General features: G+C 34.0%; 1 long non-coding RNA gene across 1 annotated transcript; it reads left to right on the top strand.

The window, feature by feature from the left end:
- The first annotated feature begins 3,446 nt into the window (after positions 1 to 3,446).
- LOC122757884 lies at positions 3,447 to 7,032 on the top strand. Its single transcript, XR_006358064.1, has 2 exons — positions 3,447 to 4,362; positions 5,642 to 7,032. It is a non-coding gene; the product is annotated as an uncharacterized LOC122757884 (long non-coding RNA).
- Positions 7,033 to 20,656: the final 13,624 nt, after the last annotated feature.

Here is a 20,656-nt window from a genome sequence, read left to right as displayed (position 1 = left end):
TCACTCAGATCCAAGCTTGCCAGCGACAACGACGGCAGCGAGAGCGATAAAGCGAGTGAGAGAGCTGCGACTGCAGCAATAGCAATACCAGCAGCAACAGCAACAGCGGCAACAACGGCGGCAGCAGCAGCGGTAGCTTCTGCAATTGTCTCTCCGAAACACAAAAAGAAACAAAATTAAATAAATATGCATAAATATTAAATACCTACGTATATAAAGTCTATATAAAAAGAGCCATAAACTTCATATAGACTTAAATTTCCCTGGGTCTATTGCGAAAAGATTATTCCCACAGACAATGGGATGCTCAGCTGGCAATTACCCCGCAAAATGTTTATAAATAAACTTTTACTTCAATATTAACAAAGAGTAGACATTAAAACAAATATAAATATGTGTAAATATAAAAAAAATATATAGATATATACATTTATTTTATATATACACATGCATATATATTTTATATATATATATTATATTTTATATATATTATTTAATTTTTTTTATTTTTTATTTTAATGAAAATTATTTAGATATATTTAATTGCTTTCTAAATTTAATATATATATGTATATATATAGCGTTAATTAATATAATATATATAATATAAAGCATTGCTTATATATCTTTATTTTATATAAGCAATGATACAAAAAATTTAAATTTAATTTAATACAATATATATATATATATATTTAATTACTATATATACAGTATATGGTATTTACTTTATTTATTCTATTTATTATTATTATTATTTTTTTTTTTTTTTTTTTTTTTTAATAATTTAATATATAAATATAGCATTGCTTATATAAAATATAGTAAAAATTTAAGTAAATTTATAGTATCTATGTATTTAAACTATATGAATAATTTAAATAATTCAAAATAAATGTATATATTTTTTTAGCATTTCTTATGTAAACCTTGATTTTTCGTATCCGCAATTGGCAATCTTTTCCCTTGGCAGCAGTTTTATCTACTTTCTTTTCATATCAGTCACATACCCGTGCTCAAATTTGCTCAGTCTATTGGCACGAGTTTTAAGATGCTTACGCAGAAACCCGCTTCACAGAGTCTATACAAATATCTGTTCATCTGTAGACCTATATACATATAAATGTACATACATATATCAAATATTTATGTATATACTGTGCAAATTGTTGTCTTTTTATATTAATTGTCAGCACGTCAATGTCTGTTGCTATTGAAGTTTCCAATTATTTTTGGTCGCTTTTGGTAAGTTTTGCATATGAGCGGCAAACACATCGTTAACACTTTTTTCATTACTATTTTGGGGTCTAGCGCAAACGAGGTTAAGAGTTGCCAGAGGTGCGCAAAGGGGCGATGGGATCGGGCAGGGGTTACAGCTACTTCAAGTGGGCTCCGGTTTGATTTACCTTGCTATCGCGAATGGGGCTTGAAACGTGTTGCAGCTGGTCGCTAACTAACTAGTATAAGGCAATATTTTCTCTGGTCTTGGATTAACATGCGATTCTCTGGAAATCAAAGCGAAATTATATAAATAAAGAATACAAAAATTAATTTTAATTAACTTTGACAATTGACTTTCTCGATCTAATCGATCGAGGGAATCCCAAAGTGCCAAGACAAGGCGTGTGTGTGTGTTTGTGTGTAGGTATTTGTTATGCACGCCGTTCGGTGATTCGTGTACAGCTTTTAGCTGACCAATTGCACCCTCAGCCTTCAGGCTTAGTGCTTTTAGCCCAATGAATTGCTGCAGTAATTCACCTGTTTTCCCACCCCTCCCCGGGGCCTTAATTATCGCTCTTGATCTGTTGATGTTTTGACGATGGTTGTCCACGGGGGACTACGGGGCACGCCCACTTGACCTTGACTGACAAAGCCACTGCGCCGCAAAGACCGCAGCTGAATGGAGTCCATTGACTGATGTCGCTGCCATGCAGCGGCGCTGAGCTGTAACGCGGCTCCCCTCCAGCCCTCGCCCCAACACCAGCCAGCTGCTGGTACTGCTGCAGCTGCAGCCAGTTTGCTTGGTATCACGAAACATAATAATAATCATAATAAGCTCATTACAATTGAAATCAACTAAATTTATTGTATTTTTTTTTTAATTTCTTGCATTTGGAAAAAATCGAATTCACAAATATTATTTAATAAATAATGCTTGTTCTCGAAGTGCCGAATCATACATAATTATTCCAACAGACCCTATACAATCTTATAGATCCGGGTCAATAACAGATCCCGTCTACAGTGGCGAGCACGTGTGGATACATGTTGGCCAAGTCGATTTTAAAAACAATAAAAATATATTGATCGATATATAGTATTATAATTATTTATACCCTTAACCCATCGAAAATGGGAAATCTGGGTATAATGATAATGTTAAATGTATGTCGAAAGAGGCATGGCAGGCCCCATAAAGTATATATGTATATTTTTGATCATGGCGACGAGCTGAGTCGATTTAGCCCTGCCCGCCCGTCCATCTGTCCGTATGCGAGCGTCGATCTTAGAAAATATTAGAGCTAGACACTTGAAATTTTTTTGATAGGCTCGTGTATGTCACTCGCACATTGAGTTTATTTCCAAGGCGACAAAGAGCATACGCCAGCAAACCATAGGCTTGTGATGGTCACGCGAAAGGCATGAAAGATGGGCCGCAAAAATAGTCCTTGATCTAGAGCAGTGGATCAATGGGGAGCATGGTGAAAGTCTTTTTATTTGACAAAACTGCTCTCCGGTCATGGATACCTTCAAAAGTACCTAAATAAGATGGGGAAAATTGCCGAATCCAGCTGTATTTACTGCGAAAATGCAATGGACGATGCAGAACACACATTCTTCAACTGCAAAAGGTGGGTGGAAGAAAGAACTGATCCAGCAGAAACTGTCGGTGAAGTCAAAGTAAAGGCATTACAGTACAGCGAATGTGCAGCAGCATAGATGCCAGCAAAAAAGTCTATGACTTTGCCGAAAAAGCTCTGCGGCGGAGAAGTATGACGCACATGACAGAGCTCCACCTTGAAGATTAATGCGGGATAACTCCTGGTTCCAAGGTGGATTCGAGCCCCAGAAGAGGAGGATTTTTTAGTTGGTAAGCAGTCATGCAGTCCGACACGTCAGTCAAACGGTGCATAAAGCCTGACTGACGGTGCATAAAGCATTTTTTCTTACCTCAGCACAACAACAACAACAAAAAAAAAAAAAAAATTATTATTATTATTATTATTATTATTGTTATTATTATTATTAATATTTTTACCAACAATATCAACAATAGGAAAAACACTGCTATTTAATCATGTCTGTATTTTTCTGGAGTCGTCGCACAAAAGTAGGCAACGCGCAGTTCACTCGTGATTTTCAAGGGCCGGCCTTAAAATTCTCAACAGGTTATAGCTCAGACACGATGACATGGCAGCTAAAATGTTGCTTATTCGGGCGGCTAATTATATAAATCTTGTTATTATTATAGCTCGACTTTACAGTCCAGCTCCGTCTCATACAGTCTTGCGACTGTGGCGGATTGGTATTATTATTATAGCTCGACTTTACAGTCCAGCTCCGTCTCATACAGTCTTGCGACTGTGGCGGATTGGTATTTTTTTTTTTTTTTATAAACAAGTATATATAATACCCGACCAAAGTGTCGAGGCCGCCCCATCTAATAGTGTGGGTTCATTGGGAGAGGAAATTTTTTTTTTTTTTTTTTTGTGAAATTGCTGGCATATGAACGTGTTCACAGGGTGAATTCGACTTATTGTATGGGATCTGCTTGCTCCTCTTTCTGCTTGTTGTATATCCATGGATATGGTTGAGAAATGGTTGAACATTTAAAATCTGTGCTAAGTTTTGCCTTGGCCAAGTTTAACCACCTTATTCTGGGTGCAGCTTCTACTACTTTTTTTTATTCATAATTATAATAACGATAATAACTTCTTCTGAAATTCGTACACGGTACCCAGACTGTTTGATGAAACAGGCAACTGTGGTGTGTGGAGTATTCTTCCAATGGCTCCTTAGTTTTTTGCGCTGCGCTATCATGGGGCGCTAATAAGTGTGACTCTTTGCCAGTCACATGACTCGTAATTTTACTTATAGAAATATTAGTCCTACTTTTCATCATGTTGTTTTTCGGCGTCGATTTAATTATTTTCCACACGTTTAATAATACGGCCGACGAGACATACTATTTAGCTACGGTAGTTGATAAAGTTTTATGCAAGTTCAAAATTATTTTTTTTTACCAATCCTATTATTGGTTCTACTTTTCTTCAAGTTGTTTTGGCAAGGATTAATTATTTTCCACTCGCTTAATAATACGACCTAGGGCTGTATGGCTGATGGAACGTCGAAAGCGGCCAGGTAATGGAAGGGCCGGAGTTTGAAGCGCTGTTAATAATAATAAAAAAGCATCACTATAGGCGGAAAGCTGAGGTGTTCAAGCAATCTAAGTATTATCTGCTTGTATGTCTTCCTATCTGTACTTCATCCAAATCCAAAATTTAGTTGGGGGTTTCGAAGGCTTGCTGAAGACAAACTACAATTACAATATCTGTTCATTAATCAAATCGGAACTCTATTTGCTTGTTTTCTCTAAAGACAGCACCAACGGCTCACAGATTCGTACGCCTGTGTGACAATTTCCCTTAATACTAATTGGATTCGGCTGTTGATCGACTCTATTACAAAGTCTGCCGAGCTGTTACTGGTAATGCTTAAACTATTGTATGTATAATTCGTAACAATCGATTTGTTGGTTTCGAAGATTTTCGCTAAAGACATAAAACCAGCAATTTTTTTTATTCATAAAGTGCAGACATATTACATATTACATTTTTCTAGAGTCGTCGCACAAAACACCGCAGTTCACTATGGATTTTCAAAAGCCGGCCTTTACATAATAATTATATCTTATTATTATGATAGCTCGACCAGCTCTGTCATTGTTTTTTTATAAGCAAGTATATAAATACCCGACCAAAGTGTCGAGGCCGCTCCATCTAATAGTGTGGGTTCATTGGGAGGGGAAATTTTTTTTTTTTTTTTTTGAAATTGCTGGCATATGAACGTGTTCACAGGGTGAATTCGACTTATTGTATGGGATCTGCTTGTTCCTCTTTCTGCTTGTTGTATATCCATGGATATGGTTGAGAAATGGTTGCCTAGGCCAAGTTTATCCACCTTATTCTGGGTGCAGCTTCTACTACTTTTTTTTTTATTCATAATTATAATACCGATAATAACTTCTTCTGAAATTGTACCTGTGGTGTGTAGAGTATTCTTCTAATGGCTCCTTAGTTTTTTGCGCTGCGCTATCATGGGGCGCTAATAAGTGTGACTCTTTGCCAGTCACATGGCTCGTAATTTTACTCATAGAAATATTAGTCCTACTTTTCGTCATGTTGTTTTTCGGCGTCGATTTAATTATTTTCCACACGTTTAATAATACGGCCGAGGAGACATACTATTTAGCTACGGTAGTTGATAAAGTTTTATGCAAGTTCAAAATTATTTTTTTTTTAACAATCCTATTATTGGTTCTACTTTTCTTCAAGTTGTTTTGGCAAGGATTAATTATTTTCCACTAGCTTAATAATACGACCTAGGGCTGTATGGCTGATGGAACGTCGAAAGCGGCCAGCTAAGGGAAGGGCCGGAGTTTGAAGCGCTGTTAATAATAGAAAAGCGTCAGCACAGGCGGGAGGCTGAGGTGTCCAAGTAATCTAAGTATTATCTGCTTGTATGTCTTCCTATCTGTACTTCATCCAAATCCAAAATTTAGTTGGGGGTTTCGAAGGCTTGCTGAAGACATTGTTGTTAATAAAAAAAAAATTATACAAATCACAATTTATAATATGTGTTTTTTTTACAAAATTAAAAATATTTGTTGATATCGAAGATTTTCGCTAAATACTTAGAACCAACGATTTTTTTTATATAAACAGTGCATACATTTTATAATATAACTAGCTGACCTGCAAACGTTGTTTTGCCATATCCATTATTTCTTTATACTTAAATACAGAATAACTAATTTACTAGTGTGTGGAGATGCAGTTATAGTCGAAAGCGTTGTACTCAACCGAAGTATGCTTTATTTATTACTATATTAGTGACAATTAAAAGAAAATACAGATTAATCTGTCAGGGCAATGGAATGCGCAATATTCTTTGTTAGGCCATCTTTAGCCAACACAAACAAACTGGATGGTTTCCCAATGCGAGAACATGCCACATATACGTAGTTATCCGTGGGAAAAGCATGGTGTTTCCAAATCTAAGCCACATACTGACAACATTTGGCCTTGTGACTTGTTGATTGTCATCGCGTATGCCAATCTGATTGAGAATTGAATGCGTTCGAATTCAATTGGCACATCTGTAGGGATCATAGGAATTCGTGGCATTAATACACTTTCATCTTGAAACTTGCCATTCAAATCGGTGGTCTCAATCACACTCTTCATTAATTTTTTAAGTTCCAATCGTGTTCTATTGCTCAGGCGTGGTATATTCAAGTTCAAGTTACGGAGCAAAATCACTGGAGATCCGAGCTTCAATTGTAAGTGGTGCGGTGGCATGCCTGGTAAAGCTGGTAAAGCATCTTGCGAGTTGATTGTGCAGAAATCGATTTGTAGTTTGTAGTTGTCCCAATGATTGTCGTCTTCTAGCAAGCCTAGTGCAGGACATGCATCTTTATGCGTTGGATACTGTTGGCCATTTACTTCACGTATACAATTAAGTTCCCGGAAATAGATGCTGATCGTTTTCTTCGATATTCGTGGTGTTGTTAATTCGGAATTCTTACCGGAGGGCCAAACCGTCAATAAAGAATGGTATCTTGGCATTATGAGGCGTTTGAGGATGAATATTCGTCGCAAAAGAACAGATTTGTGGCGGAACAACAGTTGGATTTTGCATCACGATAATGCACCAGCGCACAAAGCGATCATTGTGAACGAGTTTTTTGAAGAAAAATTCAACAAATATCATCGAATAAATAAATATTTAATAAATTTAGATGCTTGATAAGTTGTTTGTGTTTCATTTCACTTAATGGGAAAATATGTTGGTGCATATCCCACCAAGCTAAGACATCAAGGTTTGAATTGTATGTAATATTTAGATTAGAGTATCCGGCTATTTCTTATCCTATAATGTCTGTAGTGCTATCAACTTGCTGATGCTCAATATATTCAGCAAATTCATCTTCTCCTGAATAGCATTCTGTCATGTCAGTAGTAGTAATAGTTTCTGTAAGAAAATGTTTCATAATATTTTTGCATTCATTTATTATAGTATCCTTTTCAGTGTCTATGAACTGCTTTAATTTGTTTGTGAGGGTGATGAGAAACAAGGCTATGTTGTGAAATTTATATAAATTGGAAAGGACGGTAATTGAAATTTGCGATTAGAGTTTTAGCTTAAGATCTTGAATAGTTTCAATATCAGTGTAGTCGATTTCACAAATTTTGTTTAATTTATTTAAATTTGGAACAATTAAATGTATGGTTTGCCGTTGAGAAGCTTCAATTTTTTTTTTTTTGACACAGTTTCAAAAGCTTCTAGGAAACTACCTCATATTAATTCCTTCAATTCGGCCTATTTGATTTTTATCCCTTAATATGGTTGTTATTTCAATCCAGTTAACTTTTATTGATTTTAATAGGTAATAGACTGTATTCCAGCGAGCAGGGCAAAAGCTTTTTAATGATAATCCTAATGAAAATTTCATACCCGATTTCATAAAATATTTTACAAGCTTCGTACAAATACTGACAATATTTCCTACCGCGGGGACAGCATCAATAGCTTTCCCTACAGCATTGTTAAGTAGATGGTTAGCGCAATTAATTTTTTCAAAGCCGCAAAAGGCTTTCACCATATTTGACCCACGATCGGTTACAATTACGGGATTATTCAATTCTAAATCGCATCCGAATTCGGTTAGTATTTCCACTATTTTGGCTCGAATATTTAAACCTAGACATATGTGATAAAATGCGTACTTTCTGCTTGATCGTTCGCAGCGCACTGATTTTGTCATTAGATCAAGCTCAAGCCTCAAGCGGAGCCGAGCAAATACGAAGTGTTGACACGAAGATATATGCATGCAAATACTCAAGTGCCTCGACGCCTGTATGCTTCGGCTCAATTTTGTATTCCTATTTAGGTCTTATTTATTCTCATCCTTTTTACTCAAGGCAGTGAGATATGAGGCACTGAGTCCATACGAACTGACATAGTATCAACATGTTTTATTCCCTCACTCACTCACTCAGTCTCAATTCAAGTGGACTAAATTTTGCTAGGTTATGAGTGCGGCCATGCAGCTCTCTACTGTATATACACGACCCAAATTATTATATTTATTTATGTATTATATTTATTTATGTATTATATTTATTTATGTACTTACAATGTAAACTTATATAGCTAACATAAATTATTAAATTAAATTTTTTTTTAAATTATTAAATGAAATTAATTAAATAATGATTTTGGTGCTGGCTGCTAGGGCCTTCGACTCTCTTGTTGTGATTATATTTTATTGACAATTTTTGTTTGGGTTAGGTATTGGTATTGGATATGTTAGATGCTGAATGGGGTCAAGATTTTTGAATACTTTATTATAGGATGTTTGTAGGGATGATTTTAAATTTTGGTTGGTATTTGGCGAGGATGTTCGGATGATGTTTTCTATTGCGTCTATGGTTGAGAGGAAGTCGGTGTATATGGCATATTTGCCGGGCTTGTATTAAACAAGTAAGAAGGCTCCAGTCGAGACTGCTCGACTAGGAGATACCCTGAACCCTCTAAGCTGATATTCTAATCATTCTGCATTTTTATGCACACATACATACACATGCATCCACATGCACGCTCTGCTAACTGCGCAGTAAGCAGCGACTGCGCTTGGGCTGCGCTGCAGTGTGGACATACGATCTTAATGAAACTTTTAGAGCGTAATCATATGGTTAAATGTGTGCACAAGTCTCTAGTACTTGAAAATTGGGGGAGAAGGGGGCGTGGTATCAAAAATCTGTAAATTACAAAATCTTTGTATCGATTAACTTTATATACAACGCAAATTTAATGACTCCAGGTCTAAAAGTGTTCAAATTAGGCTAAAAAAACAAAATCATTTTTTCAATTATTCTCGATAAAAAAGTTATCGGATGATTTATCGAAAAAATAAATCAAACTCGTACTGCGTATGGCACACACGAGTATGCATGCTAAATTTCAGCTCTCTAGCTCTTATAACTTCTGAGATCGACGCACTCATACGGACGGACAGACGGACAGGGCTATATCGACTCAGCTCGTCGCGCTGATCAAGAATATATATACTTTGTGGGTCTGCCACGCCTCCTACTGCCCGTTACATACTTTTTCACAAAACCATTATACCCTGATTTCCCATTTTCAATGGGTTCAGGGTATACAAAATATTGAGGGTTTCTGTGATCGCGATGAGTAAAATGGTATTAAGCCTGATTTTATTATGTTGTGTTCGTTGGTTATGGCGTATGGTGTGATTTTGTTTATTTGGGAGCCATCAGTAAATACGGGTTTGCATATTTTTAAAGTCGTCAGCATATGCGCGTTCTTGGATGTTTTTGTAATGGGATATGATTGAGTTGAGTTTGTTGAAAGCGATGGGGAAGAGAATAATCGAGAGGGGGAGCCTTGTGGGATACCATTATATAAAGGGCGTGTTATTGTATAGTTATTTCCTATTTTTGTTATGATTTTTCTGTTTGTCATAAAGTTTTTTACGTAGCTGAATATATTGGTTCCATGTTTTGAGCTGGTCGAGTATCATGTGTAGTCCTATTCTGTCAAATGCTTTTGCGAAGTCAAGGGAAACGATTGATGCGTGTTTTCTTTTTGAGGGCGTTCTACATATAAGATGGTCTAAAAAAAGTAGACTATCTATAGTAGATTTGCCTTTTCAGAAGCCGACTTGTCTGTTGTGTATAAGTTTGCTGTTGTTGACAAACCACCACAGTCCTTTTGAAACAATTTTATCAAGAACTTTAGGTAGAGTTTAATTCGGATTTTGGTGAGGTTGGTTTAAGTATTGGGATAATTATGCTAGTCTTGTACGATTGTGGGGATATAATTTTTAAGGATTAAATTTTGAAGATTAATTATGCGGGTCTTTGTTTTATTGTCTATGTTCTTTATCATAGCATAGTTGATTCTGTCTTGGCCAGGTGTTTTGCCTGTTAGTGATTTGATTGCTGTATTGAATTCTAATATTGAAATATCATTTTCTATGGCTAATGCTTCTTTGTTAATTGAGGGTGTGGGTTTTAATGATAATGTAGAGCGTTTATCTGAAGAACAGGCTGTAGGGAAGTTGTTGTCGTTGGCTGCGTCTGACCAGTTTTTGCAAAAAATGTTTGCGATTTCCGATCTTCCGGTGGTGCGTTGGGATGAGATTGGGTTGAGGATGCAGTGGATGTTTTTGGAGGGATTGAGACCACAAAAGCGCCGAATTTTGGTTCATATTTTTCTTGTGATGAGGTTTGTGGATTGATTTGTGCGGTAAAGGTGTTTGTGCTTGTGTTATGGTTGTGTTTTAGTTTTCTCAACGTTCCACCAGAGAACGTTTTGCGAGTGTTTTTGGAGGGATGATTGGGGGATTGCAAAGTGAGCTGCGCGCAGTGGGCGATTTAGCTCATCTAGCGTAACGAAATTAATTACTCAAATAATAAAAACAATTTTGCAAAAATGGTAATTTTCCTTCAATGCACAATATTTAATAATTTTTTGCACCTTAAAAATTTTTGTTATGCTTTTTTTTTTTCTTCACATGTTTTTAACATTTTTATTTTCTGCATTTTTAGCTTTTAACTACTGTTATTATTAATAAAATGTTAAACACAACACTTTTGTATGCAGTAAATTGATTAAAAATAAAGTGTCCCTTATAAATAAATAAAAAAATAATATCAGTCATCCGAATCGGAATTTTTTGAATCCGAAGAATAATTCAATAGCAGGCTTCGAACTAGATTTTTATTTCCTTTGCTTTTGCACAAACTTTTTATCAGTAGGTCTGAAGCAACTAATAATGAACTCATTAAATCCTCCATTGTATTTATACGCGAGTTTTTTCGTGTATGCTTGAGCCGAAAATTCGCAAATTTTTTATTTACTTCCAAAGCTTCTTCCTATCGGAAGTGGTACACATTCTATAATTTCGTCCTTGAGCCAGGCTGCATTGTTGTTCTCCAATCGATTCTTATCTCTGTTACTTTTCTTCTACTTTTCAGACAATTTTTTGTGAAAAATTTTAAGTTTATCCATAATTGAATGATAGTTCTGCTTACTACAGTCCGATTTCTGTATAACATTAGAAAAAATGTAGTCGACAAGTGCGGAATACTTATTTGAAGCGCATTTTTCATTATGCCACACTACAAAATAAAAAAAAATAAAAAAAAAAAAAAAATTTGTACGGGCCAATACGGACCTCAACATTTTTTATTCTACAGAAGATGACATTAGTTAACAATAGGGTATTAGAGAGACAGATGGTTAAAAGTACAATTAACAACACAACATATATTCACAGGTCACAAAGGCTTTGATGAACGTAATACAATAATACAAAACAATATTAATAATAATATTAAGAGTGATAACTTTTTTTGTGCACCAAAAGCAAACAAAATAAAATATATATCAAGTTAAAATGAAAACAATGATATTGATCTTACCATTCATTGGATTAATCATTTTGATATTAAAGTGATATCCATCGTCTCCTTGCCAAAACATCAGCGGGTATTATAACGCGTCATATGAACGGTGCGTTTCATATATTCACTGTAGTTGCCCAGTAATGCATCGTGTAAGCACAACATCACGTGCTTCCAAGCTTTCACCAACAATCAGGATTGCCACTTCATCGATTGTTGGAGCATTTAATGTGCGTTCATGTGTTCCAGCTGGTCTTTTATCTGCTCTGATTACAACTTTATAGTCATCACTTGGCATGCGCTGTAAAGCAGTCTTGAACAGCCTGACCAATGCATGATGTTCATGAAGCCTTTGCTGCAAATCTTGGAGAATTGCTCTTCTCGTAGCTGTGTTGATCCCCTGACGCCGGTGAAGTTGTTCTTCCATATTGCCCATGAAGTATATTTGCAAAAATTTGTGCTGTGCATCTTCAATAGGTTGCAATGATCCAATGCGACGGCAAATCTGGCCTTGAATCTGTACATTCAAAGCCATAATTATAGTTAGATTTACAAACACTTTTTACAGAAATCTAACAAACTACATTCCAAATTTTTTTTTACAATAGAAATAGAATAGAAAATAGAATTTTTAACGTGTTCTTCAATAATTTCCGGCCCAAATGAAGTAACTTGGAAACAGGCATTTTATTTTTGAATGTTCGCTAGAATTGTCGCGATTCTAGTGTCTCGCCATAAGGCAGGGAACGCAATGGCTCTGATAACGGGACCACTAATGGCAATGTCACTTTACCACTAAGGCAGCACAAACCGGGCGTTTCACCAGCAAACTTCAATGCGCCACAATGCTGGCAAACAACGTCCATTGGACCAATGCAAACTATTAATAGTAATACTGAATATGCACTCGCACAAAACCACATAAAACAATCGAGACATAGATAATAGCATATCAAGAAAAATCATAGACAACCTAAGAAAAGACATTTACACTTTTGTTAACCTGTAGAAGAAATCTTTAATTTAATACGTAATTTACACAAATTAATGTCTAAAACAAACAAATATAACAGTACCTACCTGAACTTTCGAGATATTTTGCACAAAATAAATAAACAAATGAGCAGTTATTGAATGATTTAGTATAATAAATATACATTTCTGAACGCACGCGTAAAAATAATCAATCTTTTTAAAAAAAAATTACACAAAAGTTTATTCATTCATTTATTTTATCCATTACTTATTGATTTTGTTAACAAAAAAAATATTTGACACCTCCGAAATTAAAGAACTTTCAGCGAAAATAGCGCATTTTTCAAGTATTCGTCAATTTTTCAGTATTTTTAAGATATATTCTGCTATTCGGAGCGGAGACAAACACAAGAAATCAAAAACCATGAAAATTGGTCCAGCAGATCTCGAGTTATAAGTGTTGTAACAAAACCGACTTTGTTTTATATATATATATTTATTTATTTTATTTTTCTCTTGACAATCTTTTTTATTGGCACGAATTAATAACAGTAGCTCATTTAATAATGTACAATTATCATAACTCTTTATTTGGTCAGCAAGTTTTGCTTTTGCAATGTAGACTAGTGTTTACAAAATTATAAATACATATTTGATTTTTTCTAATTGTCTGGTCTTTAATGATAGTTGCGTTCCGTTGCTTACAGTAGTTATTTACATTTGAATTAGTATTTATTTTAATTTAATTTTATTTTTATTTTTTATGTATTTCTTTATTCAATGGTTTATTATAAATCCATTAATAAATCATTGAATAAAGAAGAAGAACTACTTTCATTTATTCTATTTTATATAAATATAATATTTATATATACGATTTTGTTTTGCTTTATTGTGTCATTTTTTTCTGTTATTTTCTGTTATATATGCATATCCACATATATTTAATTATAATATGTTATGTCTCGATTTAAAAAATATATATATTTAGCCATATAAAAGTATATTCGTAATAAGATCAACAATTTATTATATTATATCTTAAATTTGGAAAAGAAGGTTTTGCTTTATTGGCAAAAGTTTATAACATTTTTCCCGACATCAAACTTATTTATTTATTTTTTTTTTTTAAGAATTTATCTTTTTATGCATGTTTGTTTTTAATTAAACTATTTTTTTTTTTTTTTTTTTTTTTTCAAATAGAAAAACGGATTACTTTTTTTAAAAACAGTTTTATTTAAATTATTATTATTATTATTACTATTATTTTTATTTTACCTTTATTAATTAATTAACTAAATTTTAAATTGAATATTTGAATTTTTCAAATATGGGGAGGGGGAGCACATGGGTATCAAGCGCTTACATGATTTTTTTCCGTTCCATCGACAAAAGACCTGTCTTCTTGGTTGCCTACTTTTGAGTTGAGGCTCTTCATTAACAAAAATCAAAGGGGCGGACAATTCACAAATTGCTTTATTATTTCTTTCTATTCTTATTGAAAAACTATTCTGTTTGTTAATTTAATTCTTTTTTTTTTTTTTCAAAACAAATTTCCTCCAGTATTTTATTGACTTTTACATATATGTAATTGGGGTTTTTCATTTCGTTTGTTTATATCCGTCGAAGGAAACCTCGATTTTATAATTTTTGTTCTGTTTTATTATTATAATTTTTTTCTCTACACTGCAGCCTAATTTAACGTTTTATATGTTGAATTTTCGTTTATATAGGTCACTGCACTGAGTTTATAGTTTTTATAGTTTATACCCTGTTACTCAAATTTATATATATTTATTTATTTTATTGTTATTTTATTCAATTGTGTTTTTATGTATTTTCTTTTATTTATTTATTTTTTTCTGATATTTATTTATTTTATTTTTCTCTTGATAATCTGGTTTATTATAGGCTAGTGTTTACAAAACTATAAATACATATTTGTTTTTTCTAAGTGACTGTTCTTTCTTAATATTATTTACATTTTTATTTGTATTTATTTTTTATTTATGTATTCAGTGATTTATTAATGGATTTAAATTTCATTTATTCTATTTTATTTAAATGCAATATTCATACATACGATTTTGCTTTGCTTTATTGTTTCATTTTTTCTGTTATTTTCTGTCATATATGCATATACACATATATTTAATTATTATAAATAATAACAACAACAAAAATAAAATATAAAAATATATTCGTAATAAGAAGATCAACAATTTATTGTTTTATTATAATTTTAAATTTGGGAAAGAAGATTTTGCTTTATTGGCAAAAATTTATAACATTTTTCCCGACACCAAACGTAACTTTTTTTTCCAAAAACATTATTTATCTATTTATTTATGCATTTTTTTTTAATTAAACAATTTTGTTTTTTTTTTTTTTTGCAAAAAAAAAACGGAATTTTTCGTTTAAAAACAATTTTATTTAAATTATTATTTTTATTATTAAGATTATTTATTTTTATATATATTGAACTTCATTATTTAAATTTTAAAATTAATATTTGAAAACTCTATATAATATGGAAGGCGTTTTTAGTAAAAACAGATTATAAATCACTAGTAGTTCAGTCGGTAAGCAATCATGCAGTCCGACACACCAGCCAGAGTGATGACCTGACTGAACCGTCAGCATTTTAAGGCATTTTTACCTACCTTAGACCAAAAATTAATTTTTTATTATTATTATTATTATTATTTTTAATATAAATATTAATATTATTATAGTATTTTTTACCAATAATATCAACAATAGGAAAAACACTGCTATTTAATCATGTCTGTATTTTTCTGGAGTCGTCGCACAAAAGTAGGCAACGCGCAGCTCACTCGTGATTTTCAAGGGCCGGCCTTAAAATTCTCAACTGGTTATAGCTCAGACACGATGACATGGCAGCTAAAATGTTGCTTATTCGGGCGGCTAATTATATAAATCTTGTTATTATTATAGCTCGACTTTACAGTCCAGCTCCGTCTCATACAGTCTTGCGACTGTGGCGGATTGGTTTTTTTTTTTTTTTTTTTTATAAACAAGTATATATAATACCCGACCAAAGTGTCGAGGCCGCCCCATCTAATAGTGTGGGTTCATTGGGAGAGGAAATTTTTTTTTTTTTTTTTTTCGTGAAATTGCTGGCATATGAACGTGTTCACAGGGTGAATTCGACTTATTGTATGGGATCTGCTTGTTCCTCTTTCTGCTTGTTGTATATCCATGGATATGGTTGAGAAATGGTTGAACATTTAAAATCTGTGCTAAGTTTTGCCTTGGCCAAGTTTAACCACCTTATTCTGGGTGCAGCTTCTACTACTTTTTTTTTTTATTCATAATTATAATAACGATAATAACTTCTTCTGAAATTGTACCTCGTACACGGTACCCAGACTGTTTGATGAAACAGGCAACTGTGGTGTGTGGAGTATTCTTCCAATGGCTCCTTAGTTTTTTGCGCTGCGCTATCATGGGGCGCTAATAAGTGTGACTCTTTGCCAGTCACATGACTCGTAATTTTACTTATAGAAATATTAGTCCTACTTTTCATCATGTTGTTTTTCGGCGTCGATTTAATTATTTTCCACACGTTTAATAATACGGCCGACGAGACATACTATTTAGCTACGGTAGTTGATAAAGTTTTATGCAAGTTCAAAATTATTTTTTTACCAATCCTATTATTGGTTCTACTTTTCTTCAAGTTGTTTTGGCAAGGATTAATTATTTTCCACTCGCTTAATAATACGACCTAGGGCTGTATGGCTGATGGAACGTCGAAAGCGGCCAGGTAAGGGAAGGGCCGGAGTTTGAAGCGCTGTTAATAATAATAAAAAAGCATCACTATAGGCGGAAAGCTGAGGTGTTCAAGCAATCTAAGTATTATCTGCTTGTATGTATGCCTCTCTGTGCTTTAATCAAATCCAAAATTTAGTTGAGGGTTTCGAAGGCTTGCTGCAGACAAACTACAATTACAAATCTGTTCATTAATCAAATCAGAACTCTACTTGCTTGTTTTCTCTGTCTTTAGACAGCACCAACGGCTCACAGATTCGTACGCCTGTGTGACAATTTCCCTTAATACTAATTGGATTCGGCTGTTGATCGACTCTATTACAAAGTCTGCCGAGCTGTTACTGGTAATGCTTAAACTATTGTATGTATAATTCGTAACAATCGATTTGATGGTTTCGAAGATTTTCGCTAAAGACATAAAACCAGCAATTTTTTTTATTCATAAAGTGCAGACATATTACATATTACATTTTTCTAGAGTCGTCGCACAAAACACCGCAGTTCACTATGGATTTTCAAAAGCCGGCCTTTATATAATAATTATATCTTGTTATTATGATAGCTCGACTTTACAGTCCAGCTCTGTCTCTTACAGTCTTGCGACTGTGACAGATTGTTTTTTTATAAGCAAGTATATAAATACCCGACCAAAGTGTCGAGGCCGCTCCATCTAATAGTGTGGGTTCATTGGGAGGGGAAATTTTCTTTTTTTTTTTTTTTTTTTGTGAAATTGCTGACATATGAACGTGTTCACAGGGTGAATTCGACGTATTGTATGGGATCTGCTTGTTCCTCTTTCTGCTTGTTGTATATCCATGGATATGGTTGAGAAATGGTTGCCTAGGCCAAGTTTATCCACCTTATTCTGGGTGCAGCTTCTACTATTTTTTTATTCATAATTATAATAACGATAATAACTTCTTCTGAAATTGTACCTGTGGTGTGTAGAGTATTCTTCTAATGGCTCCTTAGTTTTTTGCGCTGCGCTATCATGGGGCGCTAATAAGTGTGACTTTTAGCTGTCACATGGCTCGTAATTTTACTCATAGAAATATTAGTCCTACTTTTCGTCATGTTGTTTTTCGGCGTCGATTTAATTATTTTCCACACGTTTAATAATACGGCCGAGGAGACATACTATTTAGCTACGGTAGTTGATAAAGTTTTATGCAAGTTCAAAATTATTTTTTTACCAATCCTATTATTGGTTCTACTTTTCTTCAAGTTGTTTTGGCAAGGATTAATTATTTTCCACTCGCTTAATAATACGACCTAGGGCTGTATGGCTGATGGAACGTCGAAAGCGGCCAGGTAAGGGAAGGGCCGGAGTTTGAAGCGCTGTTAATAATAATAAAAAAGCATCACTATAGGCGGAAAGCTGAGGTGTTCAAGCAATCTAAGTATTATCTGCTTGTATGTATGCCTCTCTGTGCTTTAATCAAATCCAAAATTTAGTTGAGGGTTTCGAAGGCTTGCTGCAGACAAACTACAATTACAAATCTGTTCATTAATCAAATCAGAACTCTACTTGCTTGTTTTCTCTAAAGACAGCACCAACGGCTCACAGATTCGTACGCCTGTGTGACAATTTCCCTTAATACTAATTGGATTCGGCTCTTGATCGACTCTATTGCAAAGTCTGCCGAGCTGTTACTGGTAATGCTTAAACTATTGTATGTATAATTCGCAACAATCGATTTGTTGGTTTCGAAGATTTTCGCTAAAGACATAAAACTAGCAATTTTTTTTAGCAAAGCATCCATATTACATTTTATAATATAAAAAGTGAAGAGCAGTCCTCTAATGGGAGGTTGGGGTGTCCAAGTAATCTTTAGCTGTATCTGCTTATATGTATTTATGAATTGATCGTCCAGTAATTTTTCTTTCACTTGTCGTTTATTTTCTGCTGTCCTAGTTGGGTTTTTTTGTGAAGATCAGATTCGGCTTAGATACGAAACCACGTGATATTGGTTGCTGGTTCAAACATACATTTGAGGTTAGATACCGATACCGAGAGTGAGAAGGTTATGATATTTACGTCTTCTAAGTCTTCTTATGGACCGGGTATTGCCTAGCTTTGTCACGAGGTAGTTAGCGACATGAGTGAAAGACAATATAATATATTATGTACTAAATTTGCCGCAAAAACTACCATGGAAATTTACGTACTTGAAAATTGTGAATATTAATTGGATTCGGTGGTTGATCAACTCAATTACAGAGTCTGCCCAGCTGTTACCGGTAGTACTTAACCTATTATAAGTATGTTAAAGCCGCACAACTGTTCATAAAGACGAGTTTATGAGCGGTTACAACCGATATGAAGAGTATGCCAGCTACCTGGATGGACATGCATATGGATATGGAGATACACGCTGACTAACACAGTTTACACAAAACCATTTAAAAAAAATTGGATTCGCAAAATAAAAAGCTGTTATATATTAAAGATTTATCGCTTTATTTGATTTTTTACTAAGGAATGAATTCGAAATCCAATGCGAATTATAAAAGCCATTTAAATAATAAACAGCGGCCAGCTGTTTAAAAAGTATCTGGGACACTTCTATCAAAAAATCATTGGAATTGGAAATGACATTGAATTAATCAGGATTTACAGCACTTGAATCCAATGAACAATGTCATTTTGCAATTCAATTTCATTAGCGAATTGCTCTCAGTTCGGATAAGCCCATTGATTAAAGATTTTCTATCGGCTTCATCAAGTTATTCATATGGAATAATTTCCAAGCTCTGCTCGATTCTTTTATTCATACTCTCGTGGATATTGGCAGAAACAAATTAGTCGACATCTGGAATGCTCTGATATTTTATTAGGCCTAGATTTTGTTCGTTCTGCAAATGTTTTAGCTGGGGGTGATTTTACATTCTCATATAGCTAGCAAATTAAATATTTAAATACTTGAGGTTACATAGGTCAAACTTTGACATCCATAAACTCATCTCAAACTTCCTTTTGTCATTGAGAAAATCTATGACAGATATATAAATCGGCTACATGACCAGCGCGACGACTCCCAGAAGAGAATCAAAATTATAATCGACGGCGTTTAAAAGGATTTCACTCCGGACTTGCTAAATGGAGAGTAGATTTAGTTATTAATTTAAATAGTAAATGTATGGATTGAACGTTTTTTTAGTTATTGTTAATAAATTTATCTATTGTTTGGTGTAAGATGAATTGCAAATAAAAGGAAAATAAAAAAAAAAAAATATGTATGTATTATATGTTCTCATTATTGTCCACACGCAGTCTGCTGTAGCAGTCTAATTATATTGCGTCTGCTACACCTATTGGCCATTTATTCATGGAAAAACCACACTGGCGCTATTCGGTATTCTTCTTCTGATGATTAGCTTTTTGGTCGCCTGCTGTGAAGCTTTGGAAGTTGATTGGAAAATCGCAGCAAAAGGTCTGGTCGAAGGATGATTGCATGCATGATAGCGGACAGACGTGCAGAGTTTAGATGTCATTGGGACTTTGAAAGTTTACAAACACACACACACATACACACGTGTGGCCATTGAGCTGTTAAAGCGCTGCTTTATCATTCCCTTTGAAAACATTTGCTCATAAATTAAGTTGTTCCTTTGCATTTTGGCTGGCGATCTGTCCAATTGATTGATTGACTGGCGCCGTAATGAGACGTTACACACACACACACATACGCACACAAGTACTTTGCTGCTCATTTTGGCAACGTGGCAATGCACTATGGGGAAAAATCCAAATTATCGGGTATTAATTAATAACTTAAAAACTAAGCCAGATTTTTTGATCCGGTTTTTGTATTATTAATATGTATACCATCAGAAATATATTTTAGAAAAATGGGCGTGTCACCGCCCACCCAAAAAAAATTTATTAAAATTTTGTATTAAAAATTTTTTTTTTTTTTAAGAATTTTGCTTGTTCATACTTTAAAATAATAATTTTAATTGAAAACAATCGAACTTTCATAAAATCGAAATTAGTTTTCTTCAGTTTCGAGTTCCAAATCAGCCAGAAATATTGATCCGCTAAAAAAATTCGGGTTCTTCAACTGATTTAATTGTGCCTTCAACTTTACATAATACAATACGTACAACTTCATTAGACAGCGACCTTTATGCTTTCAAACTCTTTTCTAAAGATTTGCCGAAGAAAT

Source organism: Drosophila mojavensis, unplaced genomic scaffold (genome assembly GCF_018153725.1).
Source record: "Drosophila mojavensis isolate 15081-1352.22 unplaced genomic scaffold, ASM1815372v1 contig_136, whole genome shotgun sequence".
Taxonomy (NCBI): Eukaryota; Metazoa; Arthropoda; class Insecta; order Diptera; family Drosophilidae; genus Drosophila; species Drosophila mojavensis.
This window is presented reverse-complemented; position numbering and strand designations above follow the sequence as displayed.